This window comes from Cupressus sempervirens, chromosome 4 (assembly GCF_028749045.1).
Source record: "Cupressus sempervirens isolate cs-2001-9-10 chromosome 4, ASM2874904v1, whole genome shotgun sequence".
In the NCBI taxonomy this organism is placed as follows: domain Eukaryota; kingdom Viridiplantae; phylum Streptophyta; class Pinopsida; order Cupressales; family Cupressaceae; genus Cupressus; species Cupressus sempervirens.
The window spans coordinates 785,299,944-785,323,684 of record NC_143121.1 but is presented as its reverse complement, the minus strand read 5'-3'; positions in this window follow the sequence as shown (position 1 = coordinate 785,323,684).

Genomic DNA, 23,741 nt, shown 5'->3' with positions numbered 1-23,741 from the left:
TGGATACATGAGGAGGAAGTAGGAAAGTGAAAGCGTGAAAGTGACTATACATAATAGAGAGAAGATGTACTACAAGATGGAGCTTTGGGAACAAGAGGTGCCTGTTTACCAAGTTTTCACCTTCTTGGCAAGATTTTTTTTTTTGTTGGTGTTTTCAATTTTTTTGGTGTTACCAAGGCACCTATTGCTAGGTTTTCACTAGGGTAATAATTTTTTTCAGGACTTTTTCTGATTTTTAGATTTTTTTTAGGACATATAGATATGTACAAAGAGCTTGCTGAGATTAAATCAACTGTAAAACCACTTTAGGTGGAGAGTGTTGATAGGCTCTTTAAGCACTTCTTCTTTGGTTGTGGAAAGCTGATAAGTGCCAGATCCATGTACTGCAGTAATGATGTACGAACCTAGCCATCTTGGTTCAAACTTTCCCTTTTGCATTTGTTGTTGATTCTTAGGGTTCTCTCTCAAGAAAAGGTCACCCAGCTGGAAGTCACATGGCCTGATCCTTCGATTGTAGCTTCGTGTCTTTCTTTGTTGATATGCTCATAGATGATCACATGCCACTTGTTGTCATTCATCCAGTAACACAAGCTCTTGAAGCTGAGCTATCCTATAGTCATCATCAGTGATAAGGCCTTTCATGGAGATTTTCAAGGTAGGAATCTTGACTTCTATGGAAGTACAACATCCACCCCATACACCAACGCAAAAGGAGTCGTCCCTGTTGGAGTTCTAATGCTTGTCCTATATGCCCATAGGGCTGGGTTGATCTGGAGATGCCAGTCTCTCCCTGACTTACTGACTGTGTGATGAAGAATTTTGAGGATCACCTTATTGAATGCCTCAGCTTGGCCATTACCCTAGGGGTAATAAATGGAAGACCAATGTTGTGTGATCTTGAATTTTTTGCAGAGTTCCTTGAGGTCTTTATTCTTGAACTGTCCTCCATTGTCAGTAATGATTGAGAATGGTATACCATATCTATAGATGATGTAGTTTTTGATGAAAAGCGCTATAGTTTTGCCATCAGCCACTGTGAGAGGGACTGCCTCTACCCATTTTGTGAAATAATCTGTAGCCATGATAATGAACTTATGTCCATTGGAAGAGGTTGGGTGAATCTATCCCACCAAGTTGAAGGCCCCTTGTTGAAATGGCCATGTTGTAGTTGAGGGAATCAGCTCTCTGGCTAGAGCATGAATGAGATTCCTGCGTAACTGACACTACTTGTAGGACCTAGCATACTTAACATCTTCTTGCTCCATTTTAGGCTAGTAGTAACCAACACGAAGGAGTTCATGAGCTAGTGTCAGGCCATTGGAATAAGATCTGCAAATTCCTTCGTGAACGTCAATTAGTGCACATTTTAACTCGTCGGGTTCTAAACACCTAAGGAGTGTTTCGTCGAGACCTCTCCTATATAGATCATCAACAATAATGACATAATGTGAATCATTATGGATTAAGTAACATTTCTCATTCGGGGTTAGACCTTCTGAAATCGTTTGATTATGAAGTTAGGAATAGATCTAATGGTAGTGGGATGATTCTTACCCTATAATAGAATAGATCATCCTAGAATCAGGTGTGTCATAGGCTGGGTAGTGTAACACTTCCACCAAGAACTCATGTTGGAGATCATTTTCTGGCATTTGTAGCAGAGCAGCCAGAGTGGCCATGGCATCAGTCGCTTTATTATCTGCATGTGAAACTTGTTGGAAGGTGATGTGTGCAAAATACTTTGTTAAGTCATCAACCATGCATTTGTAAGGAATTAGTTTCTTATCCTTTGTTTGATACACATCATTTACTTTGTTGATAACAAGCTGAGAGTCACCGAAGATGTCCAACTAATCTACTCTCCATTCAACTGCAATTTTCATACCAAAGATCAAAGCTTCATATTTAGCAATGTTATTTGTACAAGGAAACATAATCTTGTATGCTTTGGGCAATGAGTATCTCTGTGGTGTAATGAAGAGTAATCCAACACCTAATCCTTGTTGTGTGAAGGACCCATCAAAGAACATAACCCATGTATGGTGAGTGAGTGTTAGAATTGACTCATCTAGGAAATCAATGTTTATTGGTAGAAGACTCTATATGGGTGCCTTGTCCAGCTGGTCTGCAATTGCCTACCCCTTTATAGCTTTGAGTTCAACATATTGGATGTCAAACTCACTCAGTTTCATGACCCATTTAGCCAATCTTTCTGTGAATGTTGTCTTACTGAGCAAGTACTTTAATGGGTCTATTTTAGCCACAAGCATGTAGTGTCTCAACTTCTGCGAAGCAAAGACAACTGCCAAGCAAGCTTTCTTAATAATGATGTAGTTTTTCTCATAAGAGACCATTGTTCGGCTCAAGTAATAAATAGCTCTTTCTTTGTTGTCATTGTCTTCCTGAACCAACAGGATTCCTAAAGATGTTTTAGTCGCTCAAATGTATAAAAGCAAAGGCTTCCCATGCATAGGAGGCATCAAGATTGGTGGATTGACAAGATATAGTTTGATCTATGTTAAGCTTTGCTCACAATCCTGGCTCCAAATGAATTTCACACCCTTATGTAAGGTCTTTGTGAAGGGTTTTGATTTATCCACCAATTGTGAAATAAACTTTCGAATAGATTGAAGCCTTCCCTGTAGTCCTCTCATTTGACTGATGTTCCAAGGTGGTGGCATGTCCATTATTGCTTGTACTTTTTTTTGGATCTACTTAAATTCCTTTTGCAGAAATAATATATCCCAACAATTTCCTCAATGTGAAACCAAATGCACATTTCTTAGGATTAAGCCGAAGATTGAATTTTTCCATACGATCTAGGATGGGACCCAAATCTTGTAAATGAGTATTGCGTTTAGCACTTTTGACCAAGGTATCATCAACGTAGTCCTCCATGGTTCTATGCATCATGTCATGAAAAATTGTAGTAACAGCCCGTTGATATGTAGCACCAACATTCTTTAAACCAAATGGCATCACATTCCAGGAAAAGGTTCCCCATGTACATGTGAAAGCCATTTTCTCTTGATCTTCTAGCACAATTTTTATCTGATTGTATCCAGAAAAACCATCCATAACTGAGTACATCTCATAGCCAGTCGTCATGTCCACAATCATATCAATATTAGGGAGCAAAAAGTCATCTTTAGGACATGCCAAGTTAAGATCATGAAAGTTTGTACAAACCCTGATAGATTTATCGTTCTTGGAAATAGGAACAATATTGGATATCCATTCAGCATAATCAATTACATGGATGAAAATAACTTTTAGAAGTTTCTCCAATTCTGCTTTGATGAGTAATGCAACATGAGGGTGCATTTTTTGAAGCTTTTGTTTAACTGGTTTGATGCCTAGTACTATGGACAAGTGATGCATGATAAGATCAAGATCCAATCTTGGCATGTCAGAATATGTCAAGGCAAAATTTATTTTCTTTTCCTTGAAAAAGGCAATGAATTGTTCCTTCTCTTTAGGTGATAGTGATTGCACCAGATCTATCACATGAGGATCTTCTTCTATGCCCAGGTTAATTGGCTACATCGACTCTATTAACACTGATGATCTCTCTTGAAAGTGACTAGGAAGGACATCAAATATCTCATCGGCGGGTGCCTTAGAGAGGTTTTCACCTTTGGATACGTCTTCTGTTTTTACTTTTTTGGGATCCAATACTGCCACAATGTGGTTTTCACCATCGGACCTCTTGTATTTTTTCCTTTTAATTATGTGACTGATATATTTGATGTCGGCCTCAGTCATGTTGATACTCTACTCATTGGTGGAAGATTTTATATGTTCAATAGCATTTAGGTAATAGGCAAGAGCATAGTCATTCTGGAATGTGGGGACTTTGTTAGATGTATTGGGTTCTAGTCTATAAGCTCGAGATGTGTGAGTGAGAGAGTATTGGCTGGTTCAATTGCGTTCACAATATAGTCATTAAATGTGTGGACCAGCAATTCAAGACCTATGGTGACCTCATCCATAGGTGTATTCAAATGCCTTGGAATACTAACGTCAGGAATTGACGACTCTAGGATACTAGTTGGATCAGACCCCCGTAACCTAACCCTAGATGTTTCACTCACTTCAATTTGATTTTCATAGACATGCACTTGGTCAATGTCTTTATCAGTAGTCACTTCTAAAAGATTGTCAAATTCATATTCATGAGAATCAGTACTACATGGTGAGAGACTATAGAACTCCCCAATAGTGATAGGGACATAATCTCCTTCAGCCTCTGGATTCTTACACAAATATTCAATATGGCATGACTAACTAGGTTCTCCCTTTTTTGAATGATGTTTGAGTTGCTCAGTATTGTCCTCAGAAGAATCACTAGTATCATCCAGAGTGCTAACACATGGCACAAATTTATCTGGCTCAACAAAGAATTTAGCGAGATCATAAGGAATAGGATGAGGGTAGGAATCCTCGCTCGAGTACCTAACTCATATTGTGATTCATTTTTAGATGAACTATCATCTATAGGTATGAATTTATTGGATCCCAAATGGAAAGGGACTTCTTAAACCCTAGGTCAGTTGTATCAATGTTGCTTTGAGCTGTTGCTTTGATAGGATCTATTAGACCATTGTTATTGCACCCAATAGGGTTGGTTCCCTTGTAACCAAAACACTTCATAAGCTTAAGACTAGGTCCATATTTTTTAGTATTGATTTCTTGAGCTTGTTTTGTTAGGTCCACTGGAGCTCCTTTGTAAAGCCATGCAGAAATGGCTCTATTTTCACTTTCTTTTTCTAAGGGAATTGTAGCCTTAACAAAAGACCCATTAAACTTGGTCTAAGGTGTCAGCATGAATAGCTTCTTTGCTTCTGAGGGCCTCCCATAATGTCGAGGGGACTCTGGAATAGATGTTAATGACAGCACTGGTTCCATGTGGTACTCTCCCATACTAGTTTCTTTCAATTTAAATGACTTCTCAATTTGTTTCAACTTATTGTCATGACAATCAGTAGACTAACGGTTAGTAGGGATGAAAGAATCAACAACTTTAAGCATACTGCAGGTGTAGCTAGCAGTGGTAGGAATAGTAACTTTAGAGCCATGAAATGGGAATTTGATGCATTGGTGGTATGTGGATGGTACAGAATGCATCTCATGTATCCATGGCCATCCCAACAGAATGTTGTAGGCTAAGGGAATGTCAAGCACTTGACAGGTGACATCCCTTTCGATAGGACCAATGTGAATTGGTAAAACCACAAGACATAGTGACTTTCGTTCCACTTCATCGTATGCTTTAATAGTGATCTTTCATCAAGGATCAATAGATTCCTTAGAATAATCCAATTGTCTAAGCAGAGCAGTAGAGACAATATTTAGGCTAGCACCATTATCAATGAATACCCGAAAAACACGTGTCTGGTGGATCATAACCTTAATGTGTAGAGGCTGATTGTGTGGGTGATTCAGTGAGTTATCATCCTCCTCGGAGAAGCTCATAAGATAAGGTGAGGTCAGGTGACCTACCATGGATTGAAATCACTCAAGATCAAGATCTTGAGGAACATTTTCCTTAGTAAGGGCTTTGTCCAGAATTTTCCTGTGAGCAAGCGAGATTTTAAGCAGCTCAAAGATGGAAATCTGAGCATTAGTTCATTTCAACTTATTGAGAACACAATAACTGGTTGCAGTCAAGTTCATTGTGTGTTTTGCACCTTTACCAGATGGACCAGCAAGGGCTTTGTCTTTGTGTTGTTCAAGATTTGAAATAAGAAGTGCAGGGCCTTTGAGTACCAACTTTGCATGAGAGCGAGTAATAGTGTTAGCACAGTGTTGCGAAGATGCATTATCCATGTTATTGGAAATAGGGCCTCTCAAGACAAATGGTGTCTTGAGTTGGTCATTATCTTGCTTCCCCTTTATGGTAATAATGTCGCAATATTCAAAATCTACATGTTCAACCATGTGAATGACATTGTCATCATTGGAATATGTATAGTTGACCTTATTGTAGGGTTCTAGTTTCGAAGTCTCTCCTTTTTCATAAGCTGGAAAAGGCTCTTTGAATGCCTTGTGGTTCAAGTTTTTGTTATGTCCATCTACCACAAGATCATCAGCATCAATCATGTCCTTGACTTTATGACGAAAGTTTATATAGTTGCTGGTTTTGTGTCCCTTGTTTTGGTGATACTCACAAAATGAGGTCTCATTCCACCATGGTGGATGGGGTTGTGGATCATAGGGATGAGGGTTATCCACTGGTGAGATAAGCTTGTGTTGTAGCAATGTTTTGTAAACCACATCCAAAGGTTCCCCCAAAGGTGTATACTCTTGCTTGGGTCATGTTGTCCATGAGTTTCTCAATTTGTTCCCAGATGCCTTATTGTCAGGGGGAGGCTTCTCAGCATTTTTGGCCGCTTTGAGGCAGTCTGTGAGATTAAATGCCATTTTAGCATGTTTGGGTGTGACATTGTCAACAACCCCATCATGTACAATTTCTCAGTTCTTGTTGACATGTTTGGTTTTAGCCATGTTGGAAGTGGAACCTTGTTTTGTGTCTCTCTAAAGAGTGAGCTCACCCTTCTTGACCATAAATTCTTCGATACAGATAGCCTATGTAATCATGTCTTCAAAGGTATGTGGACCTTGTAGTTGGACTCTATACTTGAAATCAGGTAAGAGTTTATCAGTGAAAATGTCAAGCTTCTCCATTTCTAGGATTTTACGGGAATACTTAGTGTATAGTTGTCTCCACCATTGGAGGAAAGCAAGAAAAGGCTTATCAACCTTCTCTTTAAGGTTGCATAGATCTCGAATATTGACAGGGTGTTGAATATTATGAGAATATTGCTAAACAAATGAATTGGCAATTTCATTAGACGTCTTGATACTAGGGGGTAAATGTGAGAACCACTCCAAATCCTGACCACCTAGGCTTCTAGGGAATAAATGCATGAGGTATGTTTGATTGTGTATAAAATCCATAGAAAAAGCACCAAATTCTCGTAAGTGATCTTGGGGATCAGTAGTATAAAGTACTTGTCATATTTGGTTAGTTCTACACCTTGTGGGAAAGGCGGCATGTTTATGCTTTTGTCAAATGGAAATAAACAAAGAGCATCCAATGTGTATGTCTTTTTCGGTTTCTCCTTCTCATGCATCATTTGAGCCAACTAGTCTTGCATAATTTTCAATTATTTTTGGAGTTTGGAGGTCTCAATTTCTTCTTCAGTTTTGACAATGGTTTCTACAGTGAAATGATAAGGTAACTTTGCTCCCTCTTGGGAAAGTTTTAGAAAGTATTTTTCTTTCTCTTTGTTGATTAGGATTCTCATGACCTTCTAAAATTTTCTGTCTCTTCGACAATTTGTTATGTGTTTAGGAAGGATTTCCACCTCTTCCTATTCCTCATTAGTGTCATATTCTTTCTCTTTCTCTTTGTCATCCCTTGGTGGTTCTTGATATCGACTATGACTACCATATTCAAGTTTACGATTAGTCATTATAGGAATGTGTTCAGTTTCAGTGTTTTGTGTTTCAAAAGGATCTTTGGAGAATGGATCCTACATTTTGTTTGGGAATGCAGGACCTCTACCTATCTTAGTATCCTCTTGGTAAAAAGGATTTCTAATTTGTTGCAGATTGAAAAATGTTTGTTGAACTCGAGATGACCTGGTAGGTGAGGAAGATCGTGAAGACACCTCACTAGCCAAACTGGATACAGATTGCATAATGAGAGGTAAGTGACCTTTGCTGTGATTATGACCCCTAGTATGACCACATCTAAGGTTATCAGGATAAAACACGTTGTCACTTATGGTTGTGATAGTCATAGATAAGGACAAGAAGCTAGAACTTGGAAAATGACTACACTAAGATTGAGTCTCAGAAAGGACAAGATAATAGTAAGAATGTTGTTCACTAAGGCATAAATGGTCTGATTTAAAGGCTAGAACAGCCATAGATTATGACCACTGCAACACAAAGTATGACAAGCATTAAGAAAAAGACCAAAAAAAAAATTATGAGACAAGACTAGTCAAGGTATAAGACACAAGTCTTTAGCTAAGCGAAGTGTCGCTATTTTAGGACTATTTACAAATAGAGAGTGATAAATAGATGCAAAAAAGGACAGTGTGTAGGCCATAGATAGCTAAAACAGACCCAAATTGGTAATGCTGATACAAAGTCTCATGAAAAAAAACTTTATGGGTCGTATGAAGAAGTTTTACAAGCCGCGCGAAGAAGTTTCTATCTCACACGAAGGTCAGTGATAGTAGTTTAATTTCATGCGAAGAAGTTCACATGGCCACCCGAAGACTCATAATAGCAATTTAATTTCACGCGAGAATAAAATTATTTTGTGTAAGAAGTAGATGATTTCATGAGAGACTAAAATGACTTCACACAAGAAGGCATACCAGTTTTACAATAGCAACTAATTTTGACAATTTTTTTGATCGTTTCAGTAACCAAGCAAATAAATAGGCATGTAAAATAGCAAGCAAGTGATTTCAAGCACCTCTGAAAATAATGAGCAAGGGAAAAAGCAACCTTACGCATGAAAAATCAAGTGACTTAGTTTGTGCTAATCCCTAGGAGAGCTATTTGTGTATGTTTTCAAAAGGTTTTGCAATCATGCATACATCCCTAGAAAATCAAAGTTGGCCTCTCTAAGGTTTTTAGTAATAGTTTGACTTTACAACTTTTATGACTCATAGGGGTGACCTCCAATCCTTGCGCACTAATATTTTGACACGATTTGAGAACTTAATCTTCAAGAGCTGCTAGGGAGATCTGACAACCCACAATGAACCACACCTGTGGAGATTTCTTCCACAAGGACATTTATATAGCGGTTGTCACTACCATGTCAAAAATGGCTATTATCGCTCGAGGTTTCATCAACACAATTTTCCCTATCGAGGGATTGTCTACTACGGTTAACCCTCTCTAAAGATGACCGACTCACAATAGTGTACCACAAGGGGACTTAGCTTCTAGATTCAAGGTTTTGACACCTTTTCACTTTTAGCCCATTTAAAGAAAATAGATTAATCTGACATGGTAAACTAAGAGTATCTCTTAAAGATATATGATATCAACTCCCAGTGATCTATCAACCTCTCCAGAAAAAGGATGCCTTAATCAACAAGTTGAAGATTCATCTATCTGCAAGATGCTTAAAGTACCATCCCCACCTACAAGGAATCCATCTTAGAGAGGAGTTTCACTAGGAACCCACTCCCTCAAGATCCATGAATAGTGTTCATGGGGGCTTAATTACTATGTGTGTACAAATGTTAATTCCCAAAAGCAAATCTATCCAAAAGCAATCAAAAAGCACAAGGTGGTACACTTAATGCTTTAACTAATGCGAGGTGAGTCCAAAGATGTGGAACATTTAACCCCTCATGCAAGCCAAAACAAGTTTGCAACTTAGAAACTAGTGAATTCTAAAAAGCACAAAAGGCTTGCCTTGTGGAGCCTTTAACACTTTTCTCCTGTAGACCCCTCCCCTTTAATGTGGTGTTGATCGTGCAACCACAGGGTGGAATGAGGGGCTGGTGGATTAGCGAGTCCAATAACCTGAAATACCTATCTAAATCTATCACTAGTACCTAAGCCTGCTAAATGAATACTAATGGAGATCACACCCTAGTATCAAATTATGCATGTGCTGTAAAATGAAAACATGGAAGGAAACACACACAAGCTTGATAGGAGAGATGTTTGTTTTAGATCCAAATGAAGTGTTATCAGCTGAGGAAGGTTACCTGTTGATCCTCACAACACGCTTAGTAGATTTTACCTATTTTTAGTAACTTTATCATGCTTTTCCAATTGTCCTGCAAACCGCTGTTATGTTGTTCCAAAAAAATTAGAAAATACAAAAATACTAGAAACCGTGAGTAGTTAGTAGAAAAACCAAAAAACATGAAAATCAATGCAAAAAGTTGCCTTTATCAGCAGAGTCTCATCCAAAATTCTTGACATTTTGCACGAAGAAGTTTTATGACCTACGTGAAATTATATTCGGCCTGCACAAAGAAACAAATGTTGCATGAAGTTTCACGGGCCCAATAACTTTCTCACGCGATATGAAAAGAATCTTCACATGAAGATTCTATATCCTCATGCAAAAATGAACAATCTCGTGCAAAGATTCTCAAATTTGTACGGAACAATATGAACAAAGAACAAAAAATGATTTTAAAAAATGTAGAGAGAGGCCAAAAAAATTGATTTTCTCTACCCCACGGTGGGCGCCATAAATCTATGCGTGAATATGTGGCCTCTGCTAACACACACACTTCAACATGGTCATTGTATGCAGATTCATCTCGGAATGAACATTGGATTGTTCATCCGAAAATAAGCTGTCAAGGCGACCTATTTCCTTCTATCTAAAGGAAATTGCTTGTTAGATATCCTCAGATTTGAGGTGTTTAAGCAACCAAACCCTCTACGAACGAAGGATTTGAAAGAAAATGTGACTAATCTATATGAGAATGCAGATTAATCTAGAATGGAGTATGCATGTTTAATCTAAAAACATGTAAAAAAAAGCTATGTTAAAATGTATGCATATTATGCTAAATGAGATTAAACTAGAAAATGAAAATCTTATGAAAATAAGGAGCTCAAATGAATGCACAATCTAGCAGCAATTCGATGCAAATTCTCATTCAACCTCCCTCAAAATGAAGAGATGAGGGTCTCTGAAATAGACTTTCCTGGAATCCATCAATGGTTGAGATCGATTTCAATCAATGGTTAGGATTAAAGGTGAAGTTCAGTCATAAAGGAAGATTCCCAAATTCCTCTTTGATCAGGAGTTAACTGATTTAAGTCCTTTTTTATCAATAGTGAACTAGAAATTTTCCTTTTTGAACTGAAGAGAGATTTTGGCGAGATAATTAATTTAATAAAATGAGATATACTCTCAAATTACCTTTTCTATTTAATTAAATAGTCCTTAATTAATTAGAGACACTTTTCTTATTTAATTAAATAACTTCATTTAATTAATCAGGGATGGCTTCCCATTTAATTAAATAACTTTGTTTAATTAATTAGAAGTAAGTACTCCATTTAATTAAATAATTTTGTTTAATTAATTAAAATAGGAACATTTATTAAATTAAATAAATTTAATCCCATAGTACATTTGCCTTAAGATATAATTTAATTTAATTAAAGTATAAATACTTAGTAATTAAATTAAATACTAATCAATAGGTTTAATATGACTAATATGAGTAAATACTATAGGAATTAAATAATAAGAATGATGAATGCAGATTAGGGTTTTTTGCATCTGACAATTAAGTCAAGTAGTGAGTAGTAGAATAAGAATTTTCCTAATGGAATAGGACTTTAGGATTGATCAGAAATAGACCAGAATTGGTTGAGATGGCAATGAGCCAATTTTGGGGTATTACACATAGAAACACCAAAATGAGATAAAAAAAAATTTGAATGTACCTTGAGAATGATCACCAAGGTGCTATCCCAATTGTCTTGTAGGATCTTTTGTGAAGTGCAATTTGTACTTCTACTAACAATTCTATCATATGATCCACAATAGAGAAATTATTGTCATGGATGAGAGTTTTTGAATGTACAATATGTTTCTGTAGTGCATCCATCATGGGAAGAATCATATTTTTTATATCTATTAATATGGATCTAATCCTTGCTTCTTCTCTAAGCAATTCTACTTGCATATCTAACAAAAATCTTATCCTTTGAAAATGTGCAAAGCTTGAACTAGGGTCAACTTGCAACTACTAAGCACTAGCTTTCAAATTTTCATCTATTTTGGACAATTTTTCCTTTATTTCTTTAGTAAACTCAGAAACATCAAATAGCTTACCAAAAAGTGATGACACATTTGTACAAGATGCTTCTAAATTGCCCAAAATTGTACAAAGTTCTAGTTGATAAATGGTTATCTAATGACCAATGTGCTCCAACACTTTATTATCAAACTTCTTCTTAGCTTTTTGCACTAACTTATCTTGTCCCTTAGTATCTTTGTTAAATTTTTGTATTGCCTCTACTATCTAATATAAAATTGGATGATAAGAGTCAACCTTAATACCTATGGCCTCTGCCAAAATATTCTTTGCATCTTCAATTATTTTAAATTCATTATATCTCTCCTCTTTTAGTTTCCATTGTTTAGCCTTTTTTTGGAGTTCACAAAATAACTACATTTGGTCTAAAGTAAGCTTGGAAATGTCCCAATTTGGGATTACTATTTCCTCATCCAAATCAATTTCTTCCTCTAGCTCTTTTCCTTTACTCAAAAATTTTGTGCTCAGTTGGCTCAACTGTCTTTACACTTATTGCTTTTGTACCTAGAATAGAAATAATAGTAGAAATGCTAGGAGTAGCTATAAAAATTGATGTTGTGCTTATTGAAGGAATATTTACATAAATACCTAAAGAATCCAAAATTGGTGTGCTCAAAATTGAATTGCTCAAAACTAGAGTAGTCAAAACTGAAGTAGTCAACTTGGATGATGAAGGAAGAATCTAAAAATTGGTAGATGAAGTGCAAGTCACTTATGTCAGTGATGTGCTGAGCTATATAGGAGAAAAGAGTGATTGGATCATTGGATTGGAACTAAAGGTCACAATCAAACTTTTTGGGGTTGTCTTCATGCTTGATGTGGTCATTGGTTTTCTTGGAGAGTGAGGAAGTGAGGCAATAACTACTATAGCTATCTTAACTAGATCAGTCTCTTCATCATCTTGCTTATCTTCCTTGGTATCCTCTTGTCCTTGATCCTTTTCATCTTCTTCATTGTCAAAATGAGTTACTTCTTCAATATTCTCTTCTTCATCATCATCATCTTTAACATCAATTGGAAAATCACTTGGTTTATGTAATAGATAAACATTTTTCCAAGTGGTTGTTGCATTCCTTACAACATGTTCAATGTCTTTAATCAAAACCAAACAAGTATTAAACTTTAGAGTCAATTTTTCTTCATTATTCTTCAATGAATCTCTTGCCTTAGCATCTAATTTTCTTGGTAATATTTGCCTCAAGGTTTTCCCATATATGTCTTTGACAGTTTGCACAGCAAAATCTCATCTTGGCTTGATCTTATCCAACAAAATCTTAGGGAGCTAAGAAGTAAGCTGGTCTGGTGAGTATTTCCACTTACCCATTTTGTTCATCACCAAGTCTTCAATCTACTTCTTTTCTTCCTTAGTCCTAGTTTGATATTTCAATGCTTTATATTTTGTTATCCCTACTCCTTCCTAAAGTTCTTTCACTCTATCTTGGAAGGTGGGTGGAGGTTCTCTAAATATAATATCTCCTCCTTCCTTGTTAGATTTCTTCCTTGAAGATCTCCTAGTGAAAACTATAATGGATGGCTTGGATGGCTTGGTAATAATTACTTTTTCTTCTTTAATGACTCTTCTTCCTTAGATTCTACATCCTCTACTTCTTCATCTTCTCCTTTTCCCTCGGTTAACAAAAGGGTTAAATTAGATTTCATTTTTGCAATTCTCATCTTCCCTTTGTTCACCACTTGAGGAAGCTTTATTTCAAGTTCAATCTTGGATTTTTCTTCATCATATATTCAAAAATATGTAGCCTTAGGATCAAGTGGCTCATTGACAAGAGTTTCAATGATGTCTTTAGTTTCATCAATATTGACCTCATAACCAATAGGTTTTATCCATGCAATTCTAGGCTTAACTACATAAATGCACACTTTGTCATAATCCACCATGAAACATACATCATCCTTATAATCTTCAACTAGTTTCATGCAGATTCAAAACCTATTGTTCATTTTCTCTTTGAATACATCAAAATAATTATCCATAATACTATTATAATTTTCACCCATTTTAGCAATAACCTCATTTATCTGATATATATAATAGGCATGTATTTTCTCCACACAATAGTGCCTTTTGAAGGGAAGAATTTTTGAACATAAAAGAATAGACAAGTTAACATGGAACCAAACTTACACAAGTTATTCTTTGAAGTCCTTATGCTTTCCATGTTTTTGTTTAACTATCTCAATAATAGCTCGGCAAGGTCAAATGACAAATTGTTATTTACCACCTTGTATGCCAAGTCAACAACATCACATGATATATTGTTTAACCTACTAGAGTTATAAATCTTATGTGCAATGACAAGAATGCCAAACTTCAATTCTATATCAGAAATATTGCTAATTTCCATTCCTCTACCATCCCATTGTGCTATGATTTACTTTTCCAACTCTACCAGACCTAGGGTTTGACATTTTGACCTTGGCTAGCATAGGGAGGCTTGTGATTTGATGAATCATATTCTTTATAATCAACACCAGTCATTCCAACCATAACTAATCGTTATGCACTCGATTGGGCATAAACCTAATCCATTTAACTTTAAATTCATGGGGCATGTAAGGGATATGAGTTAAGCCTTTAGTTTCTAGGTATTGGTGCTTAGGTTTTAAAATTACATTTACACACAGTTTTCCTAGGGCACCATCCATTTCCAATGTACCAATTTCTTAAATAACACATTTGAAATGAGTGCAAATATGATTGATTAGAAGTACCTTTGGAGGGATTTGAGATTGTGCTCCACTCAGATATAAGGTTTGGCTATCGCAGGAGTGAGCTTGAAATTGGGTGTTTTCCATTCCACTCCTTGAACCAACATGTCAGATCCTCCCTTAACATTGCTATTGTTGGATTCCATCTTCTCTTGGAAGGGTTTGAGGGAATTCAAAAACTTTCACTGGAAATTTTCTCAAATCACTTGGAAGCTCTAAAGATCGCACATTCGCAATAGAACTCAAAATTTCATGATAAGAAATTATTTCAATTTCATGTTTTTTGTTAAAATATTGCCATAAATACTCACTATGAAGGTAGATTGACTAATATCATGTTGAAAAACTATCATCCACTATGCTTACATTGAACACTCAGTGAAGTCTTCATAACTTAGTAACCGTATACATCTTTATCACTCCCAACCTTGCTCGATAGAGTCTGTGACCCATCCTCACTTAGTAGAGAAGATAACTTGATAGAAATTTATACTCAGTGATCCCTTTATATCCAAAATACTCATTTGGATCATTTTTCGCTTTCAATTTGGAACTATTTTGGATGTCTTCTTTGATAGCATAGTTCTAGTTTCTCCTTTGATAACTTAAGTAGAAATGATGGAGTCGCCCAATTCTTGAGTGACTTGATCATCATTACTTGGATTTGTATCCTTGGTAGACTTAGGAACCCATTGTTGTCTCATCTATTTTTTGATGTTATTAGCTTTTTCCTTTTTCTCATCTTCAATTATACCAGTATTCCTATAGTTCTTAGCAAGATGACCACTTTCTATATAAATGAAACATCTTTTAGTAGTGTCTCTTTTCCTCAAATGATTCTTTACACAATTTATTCCAATGTGTCCAAATTATCCACAATAATGATACCTACACTAGGTGTTGTAGTCCCAACCAAATATTGTTTTTATAATTTTCTTTGTTGGATTCAATACCTTGGTTTAGTATTCTAATGACTTGTGTCGATGTTTCTTGCATTTGTGATAGTTTCCTTCAAATCTTGGTTTCTCTTTGCATTCATTAGCCTTATGACCATGCTGATTGCAATTATAGTGTTTTCCATTAAATTTTTCTTTTCCATCACTCCAACATTTGTTTGATGTATGACCTATCTTACCATAGTGATTGCAAGTAGGTCTTTTATTCTTTTGAGCTTATTGCTTGTATGATTCTCCTTCTTCTATATATATCCAATTCCTATTTTTACTTTTTTCCTATAGAGGTTTTACTCATTCAATTGATTCATATTTGCTTGAGATTTCATCATTCTTTCATTGATTTTTTTCTTAGAGTTTAGATTATTGTATCATCTTTCATTGATTTGTCTTTCAAATTTTAGATCATTTCTCATTCTTTCATTGATTTTCCTTTTAGAATTTAGATCATTTCTCATTCTTTCATTTTCAAATCTTGTGCTCATGATTTCCTCATTTGCATTGGAGAGCTAATCAATAAAATCTACTTGCTAAAGGAATTGGTTTTGAATTTCATTTTTCCTTCCATCTCTCTCTTCTTTTATCTTGTTTTTTTTTTTTTCTATGACTTCACATAACCTTACTAACTAAATTTCTTGTTCTCTTTTAAGTTTTCTTACCTCTTCTTTCATGGATCCATTCTTTTTTAGGAGTTCTTTGATTGCTTCCTTGGCTTCATTTGAATTGCTTGAATGAAGGTCTTCAATTATTTCTTCAATGATATGATCATTCATTTGAATTGCAGGTTCTTTTCTTCTTTTCAAGGATTGAGAGAGTTGCTCCTTTGCTTTCTTGAGTTGGGCAATGACCATTTCCAAATCTAGGTTCTCATTATCAATAGATTTGTCAAGTTTGAATATCTCCATAGCCTTGATCTTTACTCAAGCTGTTAAACTTTCTTCTGAGAACCACAAAGCTCTAATACCAATTTTTGGAAATATTCAAGATTAAGCTAAGTTACTAATAGGGGAGGGGTGAATTAGTAACTTCTAACACTTCAACAATTTCAACTCTTAATCTAACAATCCAAATAGCATTTAATCCATCACATGTAATCTGATCTAATTTTATGCATAAGAAACTAAAATATAAAAGCATTCATAACATTGTGACACAAAGATTTGGTGACCTAAAAACCTTCCAAATAGAAAGTAAAATTGGAGTGGAGATTCTACCCACAAACTTTAGTACTATAGTACAAAGTTCACTTTTTAAAGCTTACATTGATCACTTTTGATGATCTATCCTATTAGGATCAATAAGGACTACTAGGTCCACCATTCCAAAAGGATTTACAAACATATAATTAAGTATGTACTCAGTAAAGAGATTTACAAAAGACTCTTAGGTCTATCTTATGACAAGATTTGATTGATCCACCTATTATAATGAAATAGTAGATGATCTCTGATGTACAACTTGGTTTGTTGAATAAGATTGCATTAAGTACTAATCACCTTGTTGTGATAGATATGACTTTGTTGCTCCTTATATTGTTGTAGCCTTTGTAATTCACTATTTTTGATCTTCTCTGATTAATTCCTCGCATGCATATATTTTCTTCATTTCACACACACTTTCAATATGATACAATACATTACATATATACCAATCCAATTATACAAATTACAAAGTTAGCCACAATACAAGTTAACAAAAATATTACAAAGTTGACCCAGATGAAGACACTAAGGTTTTGAAGACTAACTCGGTGAGGTTTTGATGCCTAGGATACACTATTAATGCATCATCATGCACTTGGTAGACATAGAAGCTTGGTCCATACTAATCACTTCCAAGTAGTCTTGAATTCTTTCTACACTAGTGACTGAGTAGGTATTGTGAAACTCATCATATCAATAAATCACTTGTTTACCATGACAAGACTTAGTAAGAACTATTACCTTGAGCTCAGTATAAACTAAGTCATTTGGTTAACACTGAGAAGCTTAGTTAACAATGGACTCACATCACATACACTGTAAACTCAATGAACATTGCATGGCTCAACTTGTATTATAAACTCGGCATACACTGAGATGCATGATTTACACTGTTGATCTTCACTGTAACTATGACTGCTTAGTAACCACTAAGATTTTTCCAAAGGTCTTGGTAGCAACTATAGAACTTAGTGATAACTGAAATACTTGGCAAACACTATGGACAGTACAATGAGCTTGGTAGCTATATACAATCTGAATAAGTGTGTGTCACTAATAACAAACTTGACTGATATGTCAATAGTTTTGATCATACATTAAAATTTGCATTACATAAGGTTCAGATATATTTTAGATTGTTCACACAATAACTCGCATCTTGCTTCACATCATTTTTTTATCACCACGCAATATATGATTTCTACTTATACCTTGCATATTTACCAAACCCTACTCATTTGGCCTTCATGTGTTCAGACACTCGATAGAATAATGTCTACATAGTTGGCTCATCATAACTTAGTAATTATTTTATTACAAAAATAATTCCTAAAGCCATACAATCCAATTCTCTACTATTCTATGTTCTACACTCCTAAATACCTACAATTGTATTTTAATCATAACTCATGTTGTACTATTTGTACATATCTATGCACTAGCACACAACATCATGATACTATCATGAGGTTGTCCTTAACTATGCATGAGCTAACTCTAAATGAGGCGATCATACACTTAACATCTATTTACTATGTTTTTGTAAATTGTTTAATGCTTGGACAATTTTCTAACTCAAAATGCATAAATAACACATTGAATGTATGTTTCCATAAATGAAAACCATCAAGATATCTATTTGACTATATTGCCAACATACATTTAGTAGTAGGTATACAAATTGGTTGGAACTAGGAAAGGCCTCCTCGTGAACATACATTTATCTTCAACTGAGCTACCCAACAGGTTGAAAAATAGCCATCTAGAACATTGGAGTTGGTTATTGATCATCTTTTCAAGAGAGAGTTTCAAAAGGATCTCTACCATTCAGCATTGTGGAAAATGATAGCCTAACATTAATGGAGGCCAATCAATGAACCAACGGATGAGCTAATGTAGATTTGAATTTTCAAAAGTTAGTTGTACTTTACATCTCAAAAGCTTTTTAATGGGATATTCTAAAGGCCTCTAACAAGGCTACTCCTAACAAGGTGATTAAATTGTTTATCAAGATCACATTTAGTAGTGTTGTATAACCTTTAAGAAAATTGGCTCTTAACTAAGCTCACTTCAAAAGAGTGAAAATTTCGTAGCAATTTACTTGGTAGTTTTTCCCAAATTGGGTTTCCACTTTAAATCTTGGTGTCAAATTTTTATTTTCATGTGTGAATGTTTTTTTTTGCATGCTATATTTTATAGTGGTTTATTTAGTAGTAGTTGAGACATATAAAGACAAAGATTAGTTAAGCTATTGCATGAAATATTAAATTGCATATGATATGCTATAGAAACCATATGGATATTTGAGTTTATTTAAGTTATTTGAAGTGTTTAAAAGTTGAATTGGTATATCTAGAGCTGAGGATAACTAATTCAACCTACCCCACTAGTAATTTTAAATCATTATAATCATTGGTATTGGAGCATTTTGTGCTTATCAAGAAAGTTTGATGGGACTCAAGCCAAATATCAAGATTTAAAAAAGAGATACCTAAGATTAATAAGGAGAATTTCCCTAGATGGGAAAGGCTAATGAGATTATACTTATCTAGAATTGGATATTTCACATTCAACTACTTAGTCAATGACTACATTGAGGTGCCTAGATCTATGGTAGCTGAACAAATAAAAGAGAAGTAGGAGGAAAACCAAATGATGATTGAAATTTTAGTAGTCATTAGTTGTGCAAAATTTTATGATGTGAAGGAAAGCACTACTACTAAGAAAATGTGGGACAAGTTGGCAAAAACTCATGGTGGAGACAATAATATGTTGAGAGGTAAGACATAAATCTTAGAGAGGAAATTTTGATGACATAAGAATGTAGGAAGGTGAGAATATTGCACTATTTTGTAGACAAATCAAAGAAGTGTTGAATAGTAGAAGAGGAATTGAAGGACATATAAATGATAAGATTATGATAAGTAAGGTATTGAGGAATTTAATTCCTATCTATGTAATTAGATGATTTGTAATTCAAGAATTGAGACATACACTTGGTAGCGGTGTGACCTTGGATAGTCTAATTGGTAGACTTACTACATTTTAATTATGAAATTTTTATAGTTACTCCCCTAATACTATTGAATATACATTCAAATCCCAACTAAACTTTGATGGATCTAAGGAAAATAAGAAAAGAAAGCATGTAGAAAGTGATAGTGGATTTGATGATGACCATGATGAACTTGAAGCATTGTTTACAAGAAGACTTCATAGAGGAAAAGGAAATTACAAAGGTAAAGTTCCAATTATTGATTTCACATGTAACAAAGTTTTTCATACTACACCTAGATTCTCTGACAAAGATGAAAAGGTTGAGAGGAAATATTTCATGTAAAAAGGGAGATCTGATAGAAGTACAAAGACAAAAGGTAAGAAATCTTGATATATCATTAAAGATGGTGGTTCTAAAAATAATTTTGATGATCATGATGAATAATTTGTTTATGTTACAATGAAATGAAGATGAGAAAACTATATTTTCGAGCTTCTACAAACATTATCTCACATCATTTTAATGTCATATTAAATGATCTCACATGTGTGTAAAAACCATAGATGGATAATTGATCATGATGTCTAACGTAATATGACTGGTGATACAATTAATTTTGATAATCTAGAACATTATAATAGAAGTAGTGTTAAGTTTCATAATGATGCACCATATTATGTGAAAGGTAAAGGAACAATTAAATAAATTGAAAACATCAACTGTTATAATGCATATTGGGTTGATGGTTTGAAGTATAACTATTTGAGTGTAGCATAGTTGATAACTTTAGGTTAGTTGATTTGTGGAACAAGAAGACAAAGATTATAAATGCTACTAGTGAACTAGTTGGAAATGCAAAGAAAACAAAAGGTAACTCATTCTATAAAGATCTATCTGAAGATACTTGTCCATTTTCATAATGTAAAGATGGTTTACTATGACATAAGAGGCCATTTCATGTGAACTTTGAAAACTTGGTAAGAATTAGTAAAATAAAGAGAGATAGAGGGTTATTAAGAATAAGAAAAACTTGATAAGGTGATCCATAAATAATGTAAGATGGGTAAAATAAAATATTTAGTTTCAAGAGAAAGATCTATTCTTCTGATGAGATTTTGGAGTTGGTTCATACTGACTTATGTGGTCCTATTGGAATAAATATATATTATGATGATAAATACTTTATTATATTTGTTGATGATTTTTCAAGAATGATGATTTTGATGTTTATTAAACAAAAATCTAATACATTTCAATTGTTTAAGTGGTATCTTGATAGAATTGAGAAAGAGAAAACTAAGAGACTAAACTATTTGAGATCATAGAGAGGCTAAATTTATTTTAAATGACATCAACCAATTTTGCAATGAGAAAGGATTTAAGATGTAAATGAGTGCACCAAGGACACTACTACACAATAGTATAGCCAGGGGAAGGACTAGATCTACTATGAATTATGCAAGAAAACTGATGATGGAAAAGGATGTTTCACAAAAAAATGGAGAGAGGCTCTAAGGACTAAATTCTATACTCTAGACCAAGTTTAAGAAAATAAGGGAACAAACAAAAAACTTGTTTATCTCCAATATGGATATGTACCAAATATGAGTTATTTTGAAGTCTTCAGAAGTGATGCAGGAGCATCCAGAGGTATAAGGGCAATCCTGTGTCACCAAAAAAAAATGTACCTAGACTTAGTTTCTGTTTCGTGTCTTTACATTTTTGGATACCCATTTGGTTCAAATAAAGGTTCCAACTCTCATAGTTCAACTATCAGTGCGTTTGAAAATCACAAAAAAAATAGGAGCATGTATTTGGGCCATCATTTCGGTAAACTAGAAGGTGTGAATTGGCCAGATGAATGTAATCATGATTTAGAGCATTCCAAAAAAAGAATCAAGTCAATAGGCCCCACGGTTTGAAAGTTAATGCAGTTTTTCGAGTTTTGGAGACCTCCTAAGAATGCTTCAAAGTTAGGTTTGGAGCATTAAATGACCTCGAAAAGGGTTGAAAATGGGGGAAAAGTGAAGCTTTTCCATAGGGCTATAGAGCGCTTTGAGAGCTTTTCGAAAATGTAAACGGTTCGTCAATTAGAGCTACGGTTCAAAAGTTATGCCTCTCGGAAGTTTGGTTACCGTTTCTGGATTCTTCTAGATTTGCACCGACTTCTAACACAGCTTCCAGAACCTTCTATTTCATTGGTGGATGCCTACTAGCACTTTCTAGAATGTACTCCTAGTCCTTAACCCTCTGGGGTCTATTTAAGGAGATTTTTGGCATTGTAAAAGGCAGTTCAGAGTGGAGTTTGAGAGGAGGTGCTAAAAGGAGAAATATTCTCCAGATTTATGCTATTGTAAGCCCTTAGGGCATGTTCTGAAGTTTATTATCTCTATACTATTTGTACTAGCTTATTTTCTCAGTTAATATAATTTCCCTTTTCTGTTGTGTCCATTCTGTTCTTGGGTTGTGTCCCCATCAAGTGGTATCAGAGCGGGTTTTCCTGAGTGTGTAGACAGAGCGCCGACTGTGAGGCAGTTTGCACCAGGACTGTGTGGTTGTGGATTCGAGTTAGAAGATGCCTCCATGAAGAGAGCATGGCAGAAGGGCCAAAGCTATTGATCCTGAGGAGGTTAGAGCCCTCCAGAGGTAGGTACAAGCATTGCAAGAGGAGCTTCGTAGAGGAGCAAATGTTGCCGCAGGTGACAATAGTGAGGATGACAATGAAGAGGAAGTAATGGGACCAGAAGAGGAAGTTGACAGGGAAGTTCTGAATCCTGTAGAGGAAAGGCTTTTTAGGGCCATTACTAAGTTTGGGAAAAGACCTACAATTGAAATGGGTATATTTTCAGGAAATCTGAAACCAGATGAGTTGATCGATTGGATCAATGAACTGGAAGAATACTTTGAGTATGAGGATATAAGGGACCCAGATAGGGTTAAGTTTGCAAAAGCCAAACTGAAAGGTCATGCCAAAATTTGGTGGCAAGAGGTTCAACTAGAAAGACTTAGAAGAGGAAAGGAGAAGATCACAAGATGGGATCGCATGCTGGACAAATTGAAGAAGCAGTTCATTCCCGTGGACTACGAGCTTGATCTGTTTAAGAAGATTCATGGGTTAAAGCAAGCAGGAAGATCAGTCCAAGAATATACAGAGGAGTCTTACCGACTCTTGATTAGAGCGGGGCATGCAGAAGCAAAGAAGGAGAAGGTTGCTCATTATATCAGTGGGTTGCGACCTAGCATCCAGGAGGAATTAAGTCTGGTAAGAATGACCAGCGTTGAAGAGGCATACCAGTTTGCCCTATGAGTTGAAGAGAAGCTGAATAAAAGGTTTGAAGGAAGACAAAGAGGGCGCGGTCAAGGAGGAAGGGGAAGCGGTAGATCATCTGGAGGCCACAATGAAACCCAAAAGAAAAATGAAGATGTGGGTACTAGCAGAAGCCAGAGGAATGAGGGTTTCAACCGCTCCCATGATCAAGACTTTGGAAATTAAAGAGAAAGAGGCAGAGGACATGGAAAAGGAAGAGGAGGCTTCCGTGGTACCTATTTCCATTGCAATGAAGAAGGTCATCGTGCCTTTGAATTCCCTCAATGACAAGGAAGGATAGATAGGAGAGCTGAGGGCAAAGCTAGGGTTTCTCATGTGGATGAGGATGCACAATCATCACATTTAGGGGATGCAGAAAGAGGAGAGACCTTGGTAAATGAAAGAGTCCTACTAAGTGGTGGGAATGAACTAGGACAATGAAGGAGTTTGTTTTGTACCAGATATAAGTGTGAGGATAAATGTTGTGACGTGATCATTGATGGTGGTAGCACTGATAACCTGGTATCAGAAGAGATGGTCTCTAAGCTAAAGCTTAAGAGGGAGAAACATCCCCAACCTTATCAAATTTCTTGCGTAAAAGATGATAATAAGGTCCTGGTAAGTGAACAATGTTTAGTAAAATTCAAAATTGGGAGTTACCATGATGAAGTTTTCTGTGATGTTATTTCGATGGATGTTTGCCATCTATTGTTGGGT